This window comes from Panthera tigris, chromosome C1 (assembly GCF_018350195.1).
Source record: "Panthera tigris isolate Pti1 chromosome C1, P.tigris_Pti1_mat1.1, whole genome shotgun sequence".
Classification (NCBI taxonomy): domain Eukaryota; kingdom Metazoa; phylum Chordata; class Mammalia; order Carnivora; family Felidae; genus Panthera; species Panthera tigris.
Genome location: NC_056667.1, coordinates 126,810,265 through 126,828,662, shown reverse-complemented (window position 1 = coordinate 126,828,662; position 18,398 = coordinate 126,810,265). Strand labels below are relative to the sequence as shown.

Here is an 18,398-nt window from a genome sequence, read left to right as displayed (position 1 = left end):
ACTGTCAGGAGGCAGCATTTAGCCAGCTGGCCTGGAACTGACAGAGTTCTCTACATAGAAGACTAGATTGAAATGAGAGGTAAAAAACCAGGCTGGTGATTTTGAACTCTTGTAAGCACCAGCCCTCAGTTGTCCAAGACTGAGGGAGGGGTTTCCCAGCATGAGAAACAATTGGAATTAAAACGGAAAAAAATGGGAAAAATCAGGCAAAAACTTGGAGGCATGAGGCACCTGGGATGAATTATTGAGCAGAAAGGCTTTGTAAGAATTAGTGGTTTCAGGGGCGCCTGGGTGGCACAGTCGGTTAAGCGTCCGACTTCAGCCAGGTCACGATCTCGCGGTCCGTGAGTTCGAGCCCCGCGTCGGGCTCTGGGCTGATGGCTCAGAGCCTGGAGCCTGTTTCCGATTCTGTGTCTCCCTCTCTCTGCCCCTCCCCCGTTCATGCTCTGTCTGTCTCTCTCTGTCCCACTCTGTCCCAAAAATAAATTAAAAAAAAAAAAAAAAAAAAGTTGAAAAAAAAAAAAAAAAAAGAATTAGTGGTTTCAGGTGATTCCTCCTGCTGTACAACATTAAAGACCCCAAGCCTCACTGGCCATTTAGAGGATCACGTTGTGTGGTGTCACTGTGCGATGGGCATACTAGTTCTGGCCATCTTCATCAATGTTCTAAAGCTTCTGAGCCAAGACCAGGTCTGCCTCCATTGCTTTGAGGACCTCAAACACACAGCATTGTGCTTTGTGAATTATCTGAGAAGGTAGGACCACTCACTGCTAGATCTGCATTTAAAGCACATGGAGTGATTTGACTTCAGAGAAGGAAGGACCGGGTTGGAATACCCTCCCCACCAGTATCTAGCCATGTGAGTCTGTACATCTTTACCTTCCTTAAGACTCAGTGTCCTCATCTGTAAATAGAGATTAGAAACCATCTAGCTCACAGGGTTAGTGGGAGAATTAAATGATATTATGCATGAAAGGCCTTTAACTGGGTGCCTGTAATATATCAAACACTAAGTGAATAGCACCTATTGTTGTAATTGTGGTAGTTGTTTTTGTTGTTAAGCACGGAAAAGAAGCATGAGTTTATTCATAGTGTTTAAAGGTCAACATCCTGAAACATTTCCACAGGGTTAGATTTTCAGGTGAAATAAACAAACATGAGGAATCTGTCACATAAATAGAAGCTGACCCTGGGTCCCTTAGACTTATGTAATGGCCACTCGGAGACTTCTGGAAAAACAAAATAGACTCGTGAAAGATGCTTGTATTGCCCTGAGTGCCATCCATCAGATGGAAAGGCTTAACCCCAGATTTTATTTTCTGTGTTAAGGGAAGACCACAAGAGGGGGAACAAAATTCAATTAACAAAAGCATAATTGATTTCAGAAATCCATGAACACAGAGCATCATTCTCGCTCCTCAAGTAAAACACTATCAGCATCAAGTGTGGCTAACACAGAGTCAAACATTTATTTATTAATTTTTTAAAAATATGCTCTTTTAAAGCCTTGGGAGCAAAGTACAATCAAATCACTCTGTAAAATATTGACACTGGATTAGTGCTGAAGTGATGAACAAAATCCAAATAAGCAGTGCAGCAAGGCACCTGTCAAGGCCCCGCCAATCCCAGGAGGGGTGGTGTGAGCCTCTGGCTCAAGATCCTTTAAAACACCAGAGCGTGGCCCGAAACAGCAGTCCTGTCACTATCCTGACCACATGGGCACCTCCATGTGGCCCACGGGCCTTCTCCTGGACTCACAGCCCTGAATAAATCCTGGCTTCATCACTTGCAAGTTCTAGTACCAGACGTGACCTCTCTAAAGCCTCAGTTTTCTCAGCTGTGCAATGGGGAGGAAAAGATTTACTGTGCAGAATTTTTTTTGAAGATTAAGAGGAAATGCATGCAAAGTCCTTAGTTCAGTGCCTGGCATACAGTGAGCACCCAACAATTTTCTCCTCTTTGTCCTCTGAAACTCTTAGTCCCCTGACTCTTCCAGACTGCCAACTCACACCCCTTCCCATAACATTTCAGTGTTGGTTTGGCAATTATATCTCATTGCATCAGTATCCATTTTTCCAACCTAACAACAAGGTAAATTCTTTAAAGCCAGAGATGGTTGATTATTTAATAAGCACATAGCATGTATGTACCAATCTCAGCTCTAAATCTTTACAAACATTGACTTGTTAAGTTCTCATAACAACCCAATGAGGCTTTAATATGATTCCTGTTTCAAAGATGAGGAAACTGAGGCACAGAGCAATTCAGTAACTTGCAGAGGTGGCAGCCTGTCAGCTGCTGTGCTGAGACTTGAATTCTGAACTCATGAGAGCTGGCTCCAGACACCAGGCTCTTCACCACCAGACCCCCTGTACTCTAGACTTCTGTGCCCACAACCCCTCCCACACGGAAGGTCCTTAACAAAGACCTGTCAATACAAAGATGGTTTAGTCAACAAGTATCGCTTTCAACATGAGGAAACTGAAAAACCACGAGGCTGCATAGTTTGTCCTGGGTCAAAAGGACAACTGGGAAGTTGATTATGGCCCAAAGTGTCACACCCCCAGTGGCTTGCTCCTCTGGCCACACCATCTGGATGGTCTTTTGAGGGAGGACTTGCACACTGATGGAAGGATAGGAAGAGAAGACCTTTGATCAGACCTCTGTCCACAATCCCACACCACGGGTAGGTGAGGTCCACATTTCCTCACCCCATGACCCCACCCACCATGTCCCCAAAGTGATCTTCACACTTTGGGTCAGCCATTCCTACTTACTGGCTTTTACTTTCAGGTATACCTGGTGTTGCGCATGTACAAGAGAGCCAGCTGAAGTGGAGGCCAGGCGAGTGAGACAGAGCAACAGAGCCCCAGCCCAGATGTCTCACAGGCTACTGCTGGCTGCAAACCTTCACCAACTTCAAACAAGTATCTCACTTACTCAAGGTTTTCCAAACCAAATTCTGCTTCTGGCGTGGTGTGGAATTTTCTTTCAGTGATGATTTTACAATTTTTCACCACTCAGTAGTTTTTAAATATTTTTAACATTTATTGATTATTTTTGAGAGACAGAGACACAGTGTGAGTGGGGGAGGGGCAGATAGAGAGGAACACAGAGAATCCAAAGCGGGTTCCAGGCTCTGAGCTGTCAGCACAGAGCCTGATGTGCAGCTTAAACCCATGAACTGCGAGATCATGACTTGAGCCGAAGTTGGACACTTAACTAAGCCACCCAGGCGCTCTGTAGTTTTTAAAAAAACTCAGGAGAATAAGGGGCACCTGGGTGTCTCTATTGGTTAAGCATGCAACTCTTTTTTGTTGTTGTTTTTATTTTTTTTTAATGTTTATTTATTTTTGAGAGAGATGGAGACAGAACGAGAGTGGGTTAGGGGTAGAGAGAGGGAGACACAGAATCCGAAGCAGGCTCCAGGCTCCAAGCTGTCAGCACAGAGCCCAACGAGGGGCTTGAACCCACAAGCTGTGAGATCATGACCTGAGCTGAAGTCAGACAATCAACCGACTGAGCCACCCAGGCGCCCCAAGCATCCAACTCTTGATATTGGCTCAGGTCATGAATTCTCAGTTCATGGGAATGAGTCCCACGTCAGGCTCTGTGCTAACAGTGTAGGGTCTGCTTGGGATTTTCTCTCTGCCTCTCTTTCTCTCTCTCTCTCTCTCAAAATAAATAAATAAACTTAAAAAAAATAAAAATAAAAACTCAAGAGAGTAAGTCCCTAATTTTAACCATTTAAAGTCTATCAATATGTTACCTTGTGATCCCAAGAAAACTCACTATTGTATACGTAGCAATGTGGGCATAATCTTAGGATTCAGAGCCCTGGGTTCAAATCTCATCCCCTGAAGTTGGTAGATGTGGGGTACTAGGCTTTGTGCCTCAAGTCTCTCAGATTTAAAAGAGTAATAATCACAGTATCTACCTCATACGCTTGTTTTGAGGATTAAATGAATTTATGTACATGTGTGTATACACACACATGCACATAAACACATATATATGTATTGTCTATACAATATGTATACATAGACATACCTATACTTGTATAACTATATGCATAGCTATACATGTAGTTACAGGTTGAACTGTGCTGCTGCAAAATTCACACACTGAAGTCCTAACCCCCAGGACCCCAGAATGTGAACTTATTGGGAGAATGGGTTTTTACAGAGGTGATCAAATTAAAATGGAGTCATTAGGATGGGCTCTTGTCCTGTATGACTTATAAGAAGAAATTTGGACACAGACATGTACAGACATGTGAAGACACAGGGAGAAGACAGCCATCTACATGCCAAGGCGGGAAGCCTGGAACAGATTCTCCCACAGCCCTTAGAAGGAATCAACCCTGTCATCACCTTGGTTCAGACTTCTGGCCTTTAAACTGTGAGAAAATAAGTTTCTGTTGTTAAACCACCCAAATTTGTGGTCCTTTGTGATAGCAGTCCTAGAAAATGAGTGTGTGTGTGTGTGTGTGTGTGTGTGTGTGTGTGTGTAGAGAGGCATCACCTCTCAAAAAGGTACCCAGAACATGTAAGTAGTAGTACTTAAATAATTAACTGTTAATAGTAGTACATATGTTATTAATCAGAAAGTACATAGTTTTATACTACACTTTTTAAAAATGAAGACCTGTGGAATAAAAAATGGCACAAGAGGAAATCTAGGGTGTCTGTAGTCTGCACGTACTCCACCGAAACACCAGGCCAGCCAGGTTCATCTCCTCGGATCTAGACCCAACCACAAGAGCCGCGCCATAACCAGAAATAATGGAGTCTCTCTACAGCTTGTTCTAAGTCCTGCTTTTCCCTGGCTGTTATAAGTCAAACGAGAACTTGTATCATCATTGATTTAATGTTGAAACAAATACTTCCTACTCTTCTTCTTTCCAGCTTCCAAATGAGTTTAATGAGAATGTATTCTGTTACACAAAGGCAAGCTACCAAAAACAGTTACATTTTATAGCTAATTATCTGCAAATTCATCCCAGTATTGTGCAACCAAATCACAGTGGGCATGATTGGGATTTGGGGAAGTGAGGCTAATGTAAGATTGGAACTGCTATCAATAACCCCTTACTGCATATTTTGTGTTAACCAAAACAGTCTCATTGTCCCTCACTGACTGTTCATAAGTAAATTACAAACTTGAACTCCTGATTTAATATAGATTTTTACTAGTGTGAATTCCTGATTCAAATCTGTGTCTGAATTAGAGAACAACAGAAGATTATGTTTGAAAAAGAGGGAGATTGTGGTGGTTAACTTTATGTCACCTTGACTAGGCTATAAGGTGCCCAGGTATTTGGTTGAACATTATTCTGGGTGTGTCTGTGAGGGTGTTCCTAGATAAGATTAGCATTCGAATCATTAGATTAAGTAAAACAGAACACCCTCTCCAGTGTGGATGAGCCTCATCCAATCCCACTGGGGGCATGAATAGAACAGAAAGGGCTGAGTAAAGGAGAATCCTCTCTCTCCCTCTCTGACCATCACCAGAGCTGGGACATAAATCTCCTGCCTTCAAACTTGGGCTGGAACTCACACCATCAGCTCTCCTGGCTCTCAGGCCTCAAACTCAAACCCCAACTACACCACCAGCTCTTCTGGGTCTCCAGCATGCTGATTGCAGATCTGGGACTTGTCAGCCTCCATAATCACATGAGCCAATTCCTTAAAATAAATTTGACAGAGGTAGAGATGGGACAGGAGGGGAGGGAGGACCAAGGGAGGAAGGGAGAGGGAGGGAGACAGAAAGGGAGAGGGAGGTCTCCTGTTGGTTCTGTTTCTCTGGAGGACTTTGACTATTAATGTAGGAGCTGTCCTGTTACTAGTTAATATTGCCCATATCATGCTCTTTGGCAAAAACTGCTTTTTGAATTTCATTCAAATAAACTTTGCCTCCTGTAAGCGTCACAGCAGTATTCCTTTCTGATGAGTAAGAATGATGGCCAGGAAGCTCAGACACAAGGTTCTGTTGAGCCACAGCAACAGCATAGACCCGTACTTCTGGTATCTTTGCTTCCTCTTCATCCTTAAGGCCACATTATAATTGCTAAACTGGTTTACTAATTGCATTGCACACACCAAATTGTTTTTTGGAAAAGAATAAGCATAGTCAATAAATAATTTTGGTTAACCTACAATCCAAATTTTATCTGTGTCTACCTTTATATGATAATGGTCAAGTACTTTCCATGAAAGAAACAAGTGAACAATGTTTGGCTTTTCTTTCCCCCTCTTTTCTCTGTTCCACCAGTAGATAGATATTTCCTCCAAACAACAAGTGAATAACATTAAAAAGTATGATTTGAAAATATTGTATCACCTGACAGTTTCTGAAGCATCACCATGTTCTCTATAATTATTTTTAACTGTAGGCTCTACAGGCAGATATATTGGCTTATCTCTTGCTGCCCAGGTTCCTGAAAGACAAAACATAGCAATTACTGTTAAAGGAACGAATTATAAAAAATCATACATCTTTAATGAAAGGCACAGGAATAGAAATCTAGCTCAGCTGATTCCCAGTTTGAGCCTCTTCTAAGCCTATCCTGCCAGTAATTCTGGGGGGAGTAGGATCCCAGTGTTCTGGGGGAGTAGGATCCCTTGCACTGGGGAGTCAGGATCCCAGTGTTCAGGATCCTGGGGTTCCAGTCCTATCCCTGCCTTTAAGCTGCTAGATGACCATGGGTAAGTCAATTATTCTTTGCAGATCTGAAACATCTGTACAACTGGGAGTCTGGAATATATCATAATTAAGGCAGTTTAGGATAATGCTTAGGGTATGGGTCCTGGACCAGCCAAGGTGACCCTGGATAAGCTACTTCACTTCTTGCTTCTGTTCCTTATCTGTGAAATGGAAAGAACAACAGACTTCACTCAGAGACTTTTTATAAGATATAACCAAATTAATGCGTGTAAAGTGCTCAGAGTGGTACCTTGCCCAGGACAAAGCATTCTTGAAATGTCAGCTATTATGATGATCTCCAAAGTGCCTTATCATTTAAAAATTATTCGCATTGACTCTGATACCTCTGCCAAAATTCTTAGTATTCTAGGATCTCATCACTGAGATAGAAAGTGAACACAGAAAGAAAATGTTGAAATTGAAGAGTCATGTTTTTCTCCTTATATATTTATGTTAATAGGTTAAAAGCAACAGAAATTTCACAAGGAACCAACACTGCTAAAATAGCCATGTATATAATGAGCAATTTTATGAGGCAAATGCCTTAAAAGAAGTGGGAAGAAGATGGAAAAAAGTGTCTTTCAGAGAAGCAAATAACATTCAGTAAGCAACCAGTTTCTCTTGGGTCCTCTACAAACCCATTCCATTAAGCCCTCCAATATCACTGTGAAGCAACTGGTACTATCCCCATTGTACAGATGAGGAAACTAAGGATCAAGGAAGCTAATCAGAGTTCCACAAGCATATGGCTCTTCAAACAGAGACTCAGATGCTACCCAGACCTGACTGCAAGACTGATTTCTTCCATACCAGAATCTGGCTCCAAAACACAGCTATTCCTTACTCAGGGTGATGGTGGGTAGGGAGAAGCTGATTTTTATAGAACAAACTCTAATTTAAGTGCAACGCAAAAATTTTCTCTTTAAAAGACCCCATGCTTCAGTTGTGGTATAAAGCAAAAAAGAAAAAAATAAAATCTGCAAAATATTACATCACTTCCTAATTTCTTAATATCAGTAACAGGAAAGAACAGTTGTCAAGTTAAAGATTGAGGTGGAATAGATCATTGGAATGCAATGGAAAAGAATTTGACATCAATGAGTATAAAAAGTACTTCTTAGGGAATGTAGTCAATGGTAATTATAATAGCACCATGTGGTGACAGATGGTAGCTACAATTGCGGTGAGCACATCATAATGTATAGACTTGTGGAATCACTATGCCATACACCTAAAACTAATGTAACACTATATGCCAACTATACCTCAATTAAAATAAAATTTAAGTCAGATGACCTAAATTTCAGTCCTACTTTTGACACTTATAAGCAGAATACAGTCACGACCTCAGAGTTGAATAAAGGATCTTCCTCATAATCTATGAGGTTGGAGTAAAAGATGAGAAAGACTCCAGTTTCTGCAGTGATCATTCTAATTATTTGGTTTTGTCTTCAGAAAGAGTGTTTCTTAAGTGTCTTACAAGTTTGAACACTCAGATACAATCTGAAATAGCACCTCTACAAATTCTTTCATGACCCTCCCATCACCAGGCACAAGTGGGAATTCACATCCACTCCCAGATTTGGGTCTCATAATTCCATATGGATCGACAAGACTTGACTGCATGTATGTCTTCTGAAATGAGGTGGTAAAGCCCAGGAAGCAGACACAACCCCCTTCATTATCTTTGTATCCCCAACACCTGGAATTGCAGCGTGCTGAGTTAAATGCTCAGTAAAGAATTGTTGACTGAGTGAGTTAAATCTTGAAATTCAATTTATCTGTGCCTGGATAGAGAGCCAGCTACATAATTTTGCCTGGAGCAAAATGCAAATTCAGGGCCCTTTGTTTAAAAAGCTAAGGGAAAGAAGTGATGTTAAAGGTGCTTTTTCCATTGTGGTCTCTCCCTTCACTTGTCATGGTGTCTTTTATTTGCCATTTCATGTTACTCTAAATAAAGAAAAATTAGGGGCGCCTATGTGGCTCAGTCGGTTGAGCTTCCGACTTCGGCTCAGGTCACGATCTCACCGTCTGTGAGTTCGAGCCCCGCGTCGGGCTCTGTGCTGACAGCTCAGAGCCTGGAGCCTGCTTCGGATTCTGTGTCTCCCTCTCTCTCTAACCCTCCCCCGCTCATGCTCTGTCTCTCTCTGTCTCAAAAATAAAATAAAACATTAAAAAAATAAAAGAAAGAAAGAAAAATTAAACATTTAAGTTATTAGCAAGAATATTGTTCATCATCTTTTTTTATATAATTTTAATTTTTTTAATGCTTATTTATTTTGGAGAGAGAGCATGAGTAGGAGAGGGACAGAGAAAGAAGGAGACACAGAATCCAAAGCAGGCTCCAGGCTCTGAGCTGTCAGCACAGAGCCGGACATGGGGCTTGAACCTAGGAACCGTGAGATCATGACCTGAGCCAAAGTGAGATGCTTAACCAACTGAGCCACCCAGGTGCCCCAGAATGTTATTCATCTTTATACTGTATAATGTTAGCTTTAAATGCAACCGTAAGAGACTTCATAGGTCATATGCCCATGAAGTCAGCCCAGTTTGAGTATAGTTCAAACAAATTAAGGGATAAACGACAAAATTCAAGTTACCACCTAGCATGAGCTTACACAACAGTAGCAAGCAAAGTCAAGAAAATCTGCCTGTGATAGGCAGAAGGCATTGTGGAATAGCTTTCTTCAACTTCTAACAACATTGAGAAAACCTTCCATTTAACTGACTGCAAACCCTATTTATTCCCATGGAGATGAAGTCCTTCATAGTACATAAAATGTTCAAGTAAGCAAAGTTTCTATCTTCTTTGGAAAAAAAGAGGAAGAAAATAGAGAAAATATGCCATTAATATAAAGAATTATGGATGGAGAAAATTGCCGGTTTTTATTTACTCATATTCCATTCTACCTTCACGCATGCAAGAAGCTGGCAAGATATTATATCATAATTATGGACTCCCCTAGCAGCCTGAGTATCAATGGTTCCTATTGTTCTAAGGTTTTCACAAGCCCATGAGCTCCCAGATTGCATCTCGAAGAAAAAGAGCAGGCGCTAATTACATTGCATATTTATTTTTCCCCCACACCACCATTACCCACATAATTCCCTGTGGGTTCTAATTAGCTCAATCAGGGCTGGGGCAGGGGGGATACAATTTTAAGCAATTTCAAATAAATATGGGGTTTGCTACCACCACAAAATTTGGCAAAATTCTAACCTTAACAAAATACACTTTATCTCCCATTTCTGAAGAAACCGGATAGCTTTTTTGTTGTGCTTAGACTTAATCAAGGATAATAGCTCTTAAATAATATCAACCTAGGTGGCTTGCAGTTTGGTGTTTTCTTGGAAGTGGAACCAGGGAAAAAAAAATTCAATTTAAACATAATTTTTGTTGGGCTCTTAAGTGATAACTGTGAAGATAACATCCAGTAACTAACTCTTCCGTGGTCCCTTTCTTCTTCCACTTTATAATCTGAATTACCCAGAATCTTTATCTTTTAATCCTGTGCAAAGTGTAATGAATGGTGCTTAGGAAAAGGATTTTCCTGAAGGGTCAGTCATACTCTGGGAGAAGGAGCTTAATTAATCCAGGTTCTAATCCGTTTTATTTAATGTTTAGAGAAATATTCTTCTTGTTTTTCCATACTCAAAGCACCTAAAACTTCTCTTAACATAAACAAGAGCAGTGTAAGAGCCTCTCCTTTTCCCTGTCACCTCATTATTAATTCATCTGGCTTGAGAATCTCAGTTCTAATCAGGGAGATGGCTCCTGCAGCTACACTACACAATCAGCTTGGTGCCAAAATGGCCTCATGCAATCACCCTTCTCAAATCCACCGAGGACTCTTGATGAAGAAAAGCATTTGGAAGGCAACACCATACGCAGAAACCCAGTTCTCAGGGTCCAATGGCTGAAGCTTGGAGGTTCATACCCCCTGTCTTTCCACGAGCATCCAGTCTCGATCTTGAGGAAGATCAGGCCAAGCAGGAGAGGGAGACCTAAAGAGACCTCCAGAGAGGACCTGAGTAGGCAACCTAGACCAGAGCCAAGCCTGGCCACCCAAGGACTGAATGCAGTCCCCCAAAACACTTTGTTTTTCCCACCTTCTTCCCTGTCTCAATACATAGTCTTGTAGTGGTGGCTAACATGTAAATAATAGAAGTATTCACATAAAACGCCATAAACAGGAGGCCTGTATTCTGGACCTGTTAAAACTGGTAAGTGCTGAGGTGAAGCAGCCATATTTCCACAAGACACATGCTTCTTGTTCTCTGTCATTCCTGCCCCACCAGGCTAGTTCATCCTTTAACCTGCCTACCTCCTACAGATACCTGAATTTGTTCCCCTAAATCCAGAACTCAGGGTTGTTCACATGGGCCTTTTCCCCAAGTACCTCCAGATGGTGGTTGGCCTGGACCAAAATGCCAGAGAGGCAATCAGCCCATTAAGAGAGAAAAAGATACAAAGCAAAAGCTTCACCCAAATGGTTTTGTTTCTAGAAACTGAAATAGAGGAACGATCAGGTATCATCACTCCTTCATTCAATACGTATTTACTGAGCACCCACCATGTGCTTGGTACAGTTTGAGGAGCTAGAGATGTAACAGTAACAGGAATACATCCCTGTCCTTACCAAGCTTCCCTTCTCTTGTGGGACAGGCAATAACTAGAAAAATAAATATGTATTCCATTCGGCAAAAGTGCTGAGGGACTAAATATACAAAAGGCTGATGGCCAGGTTATATATAAAAATAGAATTCTGACCTGCAACCTGCAGCCACCTGCCCAGGAAACCAACCCAGGAAGCCAGCCTTCTGTAAGTCAGATTTGTACGAAGCCAGACCACAATCTCTAGCAATAGTCCAGGAATCCAAACAATAACCCTTGTGACAATCGGCCAAGACTTGATTAATAACTGGCAGCTTCCCTAACTTTTACCCTTGGTCCCAAATTAGGACCAGCCAGGGAAAACCAAAAATATACCCCTGACAAATCACATAGAAGGCCCTACTTCTAGTTAGCCCATCTACAATAAGCCCTAGGACAATAAGCTTCCAGTGAGACCCTTTTTCCACTATGATGCTTTCCCACTCCTCTGCCTGCCTTTGAGTCTCTGCCAAATGCAAAGGATGGTGGCTGACTTTCTTACTATAGAAAGCTCTCAATAAGTAGCCTTTTCTTGGTCTCATTTGGGTGGTCTTAGATTATTTCCACAGGGCTTTGAAGTAAAAAACCAAAAAAAAAAAAAAAAGCAAAGGGACAGAGTAATGAGCAGATGGGGAGGTTAGGAAGGAGGGAACACTGGAGTGAAGTCCTAAGAAGACAGAAAGAGGGAATGAGGGAGCCATATAATTCTGGTGGAAAAACTTTCCAAGCAGAAGAAACAGCAACACAAGGACAGTGGAGAAAAAAGACTGGCATGTTCCCAAATCATCAAGCAGAATAAAGGAGAAAAAGACAGCTAGGAAAACAAATCAGCTAGGTAGCTGCCAGCCAGATGCCCAGCTACATGGGGCTCGTTGGTCATGGACCAGTCTCTGGCTTGCCTACTCTGTGGAAAAGGAAGGCTTTCTAAGGTTCTAGGCAGGACAGTAACATGCCCAAGATACACACTCAGCCTGCTGCATGGAGAATAGAGGGCAAGGATAGAGGCAGAAGAGTGGTTACAAGGCAATTACAATGGTCCACGTGAGAGATGACGGCCACCAGGCCTAGTGGGGAGGAAAGGAGGTGCCAAGAGGTCACCAGATTTGGGATATAAATATTGCTGGGGTGTTGAATGTGAGGCAATAAGGAAAGTAAGGAATCACAGATGGCTCTTATTCCATGCTCCTCCTATTTTCCAGTCCAAATTATTAACTCCTCCTGCCTCTACACCCCAACTCCTACCACCCCTCTCTCCAAAGCCAATTGCCTAGTAGCAGTACAAATAGATATATACTCATGTAGCTGACAGTGGAGAAGCCCAAGCACGTGACTCACGAGCTTCTGAAAAGAAAACAACAGGAGCCGTAGCAGCCAAGCCAGGATGGTCTTTGTGAGGGAAGTTGGAGGGCCCCTTATCTAAAATGCTCCACCCAAGTCAGGAAACCTCCAAGTCTCCCAAAGTACTTTCCTTCTGAGACCCCAAAGCTCTTCTCTCGGTTTCTCAGTCAGCTTCACTACCCTTTCCTGGTGGGTCCAGTACCTTCTGACCAATGTTGTTGGTGCTCAACCCTCCACTCCTCTCATCATGTCTGTACAAGCCAGCTTGATTTCCAGCCATCTTTCCAGACTAGAGGAGCCTAGGAATGAAAGCCTTCCTGCAGCCCCCACCCACACCCACCCAACAACCCACCCCAATGTCTAGTAGTCATGCAGTGTACACACTCCAGCTTTCTCACCCCTTAGCCAGGGGAGTTTTGAGGTATGTGCTGTATATCATTTTCCAAAGTGGCCCACTGTGGTGGGCAGCCTGAATGAGGAATAAGATCAGATCCCACTAACTATATCACATACACCTTTGTTATAAATGCCATGCTTGAGTTTACACACTAGGTATGTGTACCTAGGGGTAAGTTCATAATTAACTACTCCCTTTACCCTTTCCATAAAGCCTGGGTTTTGTTAGAGAACCATGCCACATCCAGGTTGAGCCCCACCTGATCCTCCTTCAAAATCATCAACATGCAGTATTGAGACACAAGGAAAGGGGCTGTGAGTGAAAGTGAGCAAGTTGAGTCTCCACTGATGGAGCCCTAACAATGCCAAGGGTCTCAGGCAGGCAACCAGCACATGTGCATGCTACCCTTCTGTGCCGCTCAAATCACCTTCCAGTTCTGTTGTATCTACCTAATATTTAAACATCAAATTGTGGCATAAGTGTCTTTCTCTACCTCTAGCAGAGAACCCCAAAGATTGAGGACCTTTCCTTTTTTTTTTTTTTTTTTAACATTTTTCACATTCATCATTTAAGATCAGAAGTTTTTAAACTTCTTTAGCAGCATGTAGGGGCTGCATAGTGGCCTCCAAAGAGGTATGTCCAGTCCACATCCTAATCCACAGAACACATGAATGTGACCTTATTTGGAAAGAAACTTTACTAAAGAGTCCTTTCAGCTATTATTAAGTTAATTATGTTAAACTGATCTTTTATTAATGTAAAGATTTTGAAATCAAGAGACTATCCTGGATTATCCCTATAAGCCCTAAATGTCATCTCAAGTGTCCTTATAAAGAGAGGCAGAAAGAGACTAGAAACACATTCACAGATAATGTGGTGAGAAGATGAAGCAGAGAAAGGTGCTGCCACAAGCCAAGGAATGCCAAAGGCAACCAGAAATCCAGGAAGACCAGGAACACGTAGGGGCTAAGGGAAGGCTTCCCCAAAATGTGCCACTCAAGGATACTGATTATTGTTTTTAAAAAGCTCCTTGAGAAACAGCCAGTGCAAGGACACCCAGCCCTTCCTCTGTCCCCCTGAAAGCAGGAAGCAAATCTCCCATATGAAAAATATCCTCCCTATACCAAAGTAAAAAGACATCTTATCACCAGAGAGAACTTTAAAGCCATGAAAGCTATAAAAACAAATGTTGTCACTTTTTACTGATCTTCTACCTCAGTCCAAATTCCACATAGAATTCCTTACTAATTAAAGGGGCACCTGGGTGGCTCAGTCAGTTAAGGGTCCGATTCTTGATTTCTGCTCAGGTGATGATCTCACAGTTCATAGGAACGAGCCCCACATCGGGCTCCACACAGACAGCATGAGGCCTGCTTGAGATTCTCTCTCTCTCTCTCTCTCTCTCTCTCTCTCTCTCTCTCTCCCCCTCAGTCTCTCTCAAAATAAATAAACATTTAAAAAAAAAAAACTCCTTACTGGGATGCCTGAATGGCTCAGTCAGATAAGCACCTGACTTCGGCTCAGGTCATGATCTTACGGGTCAGGAGTTTGAGCCCCACATCAGACTCCACGCTGACAGCTCAGAGCCTGGAGCCTGCTTTGGATTCTGTGTCTCCCTCTCTCTCTGCCCCTCCCCAACTTGCCCTCTGTCTCTCTCTGTCTCTCAAAAATGAATAAACGTTAAAAAAAATTTTTTTTGGAGGAAAAGGGAGGAGCCATGATGGCAGAACAGCATGGAAATTTTTTGTGTGTCTTGGGTCCATGAAATACAGCCAGACCAACACTAAACCATCCTGCACACCTAGAAAACTGATCTAAGGACTAACACAACAATCTGGACAACCTGAACCACAGAATTTAGCAGATACGCAGCATGGAGAAGGGAACTTGGGGAGAGAGAAGCCGCAGAGAGCAGGGAGGTGCTTTTGCGTGTAGAGAGAGGACAGAGACGGCGGCGGGGGGGGGGGGGAGACAGGAAAAGCACCCGCCAAAAGCAGCTGGAGAGAAAGTGGGAAAGTGGAAACAGCCACAGGGACTGAACTAAAAAGGAGAGGGTTTAAATTCCATTAAGACTCTATAAACCGGGGTGGGGGCGGGGGGATGCAGAGTCTGAAACTCTGCAGCCTGATACTTGGCAGTGCTCTGGTGAGAAGGGCGAATCCCCAGGAGCAGAGTGAAGTCCAGAGGTTTTTGGGCCACATGTGGAGAGTTGGATCCCCTGCTGGGAGGACACCTGGTAGAAGCTGTGTGACTCCCCCCAAAGGCAAAGGCCCCAGTGGACCTGGGAGAACAACCACATTCACTGGTGCTGGAACAAGGTCGCTGGGGGTGAAGTGTGGTGCCAGATGTGTGTTGTGATTTGCCATAATCCCTGAAGCGCTGGTGCTACACGATTACGTGAACTTTTTCTGGGGCAGGCTGGCACCTGGCCACAGTCTCTGGGCATCAGCAGCAGCACGGTCCTGTGAATATTCCTGGTGCAGAAGGCACCTGGCCATTGCTCGGTGAGACCCTCCCACAGAGGGGCAGAATGGGTCAAAGCCACAGTCCCTCAGAAATAAGGGACTCGGAAAAACACCCACATCTGAGATAAAACTCAGGAGGGAGGTTCGTCCTGGGACTTGGTCACAGACAGTGTAAAAGTGGGGACGGAAGCTGAAAACGAAGGACAGATGCGCAATTGCTGATCCAGGAGAACAGAATTCCGATAGTAGAGACTGGGTATCTGGGTGACACCATTTTCACCGCTCCTGTGCATGCGTATATGCACCTACAAGCCCCACATCAATCCACCCCAGAAAGCTAAGCAGCACCATCTAGTGGAGAACGGAGCCGTTACACTAAGCCCCGCCCAACTGGGCCAACCTCGGTCTTCAGGAACACAAGTCTGTCCACCTGCTTAGTTTATGGACTATAAAGTGCTTCACAGTTTGACTTCTAGGGGAAAATGAAGTAATTTCAGTTGTATTTAAGTCTGTTCACCAATCCATCTATTCAATTTTCTTTCTTTTTTTTTCTTTTTTCTCTTTTACATTTCTTTTCTTTTTCTTGAATACAGAAAGAGAAAAACTTTTTTATTTTCAATTTTTATTAAAAATATTTAATTTTTTTTCTACTATATTTTTCACTTTTGTGTAATTTTTTTCAAATTCTATCTTACTTCCATCGTTTCATTTTATTCCATTTCACTGTATTCATTTTTTCAAATTTTCAAATGATTTCCTTTTTTTCTCTTCTTTCTTTCCCCATTTTTCTCTAACCTATCAAGCCCCTTTCAACACCCAGACCAAAACACACCTAGGGTCTAGCGTCATTTATTCGATTTTTGGGGGTGTGTGTTTGCTTTTAATTTTTTGATTTTAATACTTTTTTTAATTTTAATTTTTTTTACTTCATTAATTCCTTTTCTCCCTTAAAAATGACAAAATGAAGGAATTCACCCCAAAAGAAAGAGCAGAAAGAAATGACAGCCAGGGACTTAACCAACACAGGTACAAGAAATGTCTGAACCAGAATTTAGAATCATGATAATAAGAATACTAGCTGGAGTTGAAAATAGATTAGAATCCCTTTCTGCGGAGATAAAATAAGTAAAAGCTAGTCAGGATGAAATAAAAAATGCTGTAACTGAGCTGCAATCTCATATGGATGCCACAGCGGCAAGGATGGATGAGGTAGAACAGAGAATTAGCGATATAGAGGACAAACTTATGGAGGATAATGATGCAGAAAAAAAGAGGGAGATTAAGACAAAAGAGCATGATTTAAGAATTAGAGAAATCAGTGACTCATTAAAAAGGAACAACATCAGAATCATAGGGGTCCCAGAAGAGGAAGAGAGAGAAATAGGGGTAGAAGGGTTATGTGAAGAAATCATAGCAGAAAACTTTCCTAACCTGGGGAAAGACACAGACATCAAAATCCAAGAAGCACAGAGGACTCTCATTAGATTCAACAAAAACCAACCATAAACAAGGCATATCATAGTCAAATTCACAAAATATTCAGGCAAGGAAAGAATCATGAAAGCAGCAAGGGAAAAAAAAAATCCTTAACCTACAAGGGAAGACAGATCAGGTTTGCAGCAGACCTAGCCACAGAAACTTGGCAGGCCAGAAAGGAGTGGCAGGATATATTCAATGTGCTGAATCAGAAAAATATACAGCCAAGAATTCTTTATCCAGCAAGGCTATCATTCTAAATAGAAGGAGAGATAAAAACTTTCCCAAACAAAAATTAAAGGAGGATGTGACCACTAAACCAGCCCTGCAAGAAATTTTAAGGGGGACTCTCTGAGGGAAGAAAAGATGAAAAAAAAAAAAAAAACAATAAATAAAGACCAAAAGCAATAAAGACTAGAGAGGACCAGAGAACACCACCAGAAACTCCAACTCTACAAGCAACATAATGTCAATAAATTCCTATCTTTCAGTACTCACTCTAAACATCAATGGACTAAATGCTCCAATCAAAAGACACAGGGTAACAGAATGGATAAGAAAACCAGATCTATCTATATGCTGTTTATAAGAGACCACTTTAGACCTAAAGACACCTTCAGATTGAAAGTAAGGGGATGGAGAACCATCTATCATGCTAACAGTCAACAAAAGAAAACCAGAGTAGCCATTCTTATATCAGACAAGCTAGACTTTAAAATAAAGACTATAACAAGAGATGAAGAAGGGCATTATACCATAATTGAAGGGTCTATCCACCAAGAAGACCTAATAATTGTAAATATTTATGCACCAAATACATAAATCAATTAATCACAAACATAAAGAAACTCATTGACAGTAATACCATAGTAGTAGGGAACTTAAACACCCCACTTACAACAGTGGACAGATCATCTAATCAAAAAATCAACAAGGAAACAATGGCTTTGAATGACACATTGGACCAGATGGACTTAACAAATATATTCAGAACATTTCATCCTAAAGCAGTGGAATATACATTCGTCTCCAGTGCACATGGAACATTCTGCAGAATAGACCACATACTGGGACACAAATCAGCCCTCAACAAATATAAAAAGATTGAGATCAAACTGTGTGTATTTTCAGACCACAATGCTATGAAACTCGAAATCAACCACAAGAAAAAACTTGGAAAGGTAACAAATACTTGGAGACTAAAGAACAACCTACTAAAAAATGAATGGGTTAACCAAGAAGTTAAAGAGGAACTTAAAAAGTTTATGGAAGCCAATGAAAATGATAACACCACAGCCCTAAACCTCTGGGATGCAGGAAAGCCGGTCATAAGAGGAAAATATATAGCAATCCAGGCCTTCCT

At 42.0% G+C, this 18,398-nt stretch overlaps 1 long non-coding RNA gene across 5 annotated transcripts in view; it reads right to left on the bottom strand.

The window, feature by feature from the left end:
- The window catches only part of LOC122240901, a 324,657-nt gene that overhangs the window by 209,443 nt on the left and 96,816 nt on the right, over positions 1-18,398 (bottom strand). For all 5 annotated transcript variants that reach the window (XR_006220680.1, XR_006220678.1, XR_006220679.1 and 2 more), the window contains exon 3: positions 6,343-6,439. This is a non-coding gene — a long non-coding RNA (uncharacterized LOC122240901). The remainder of the gene's footprint in view (positions 1-6,342; positions 6,440-18,398) is intronic.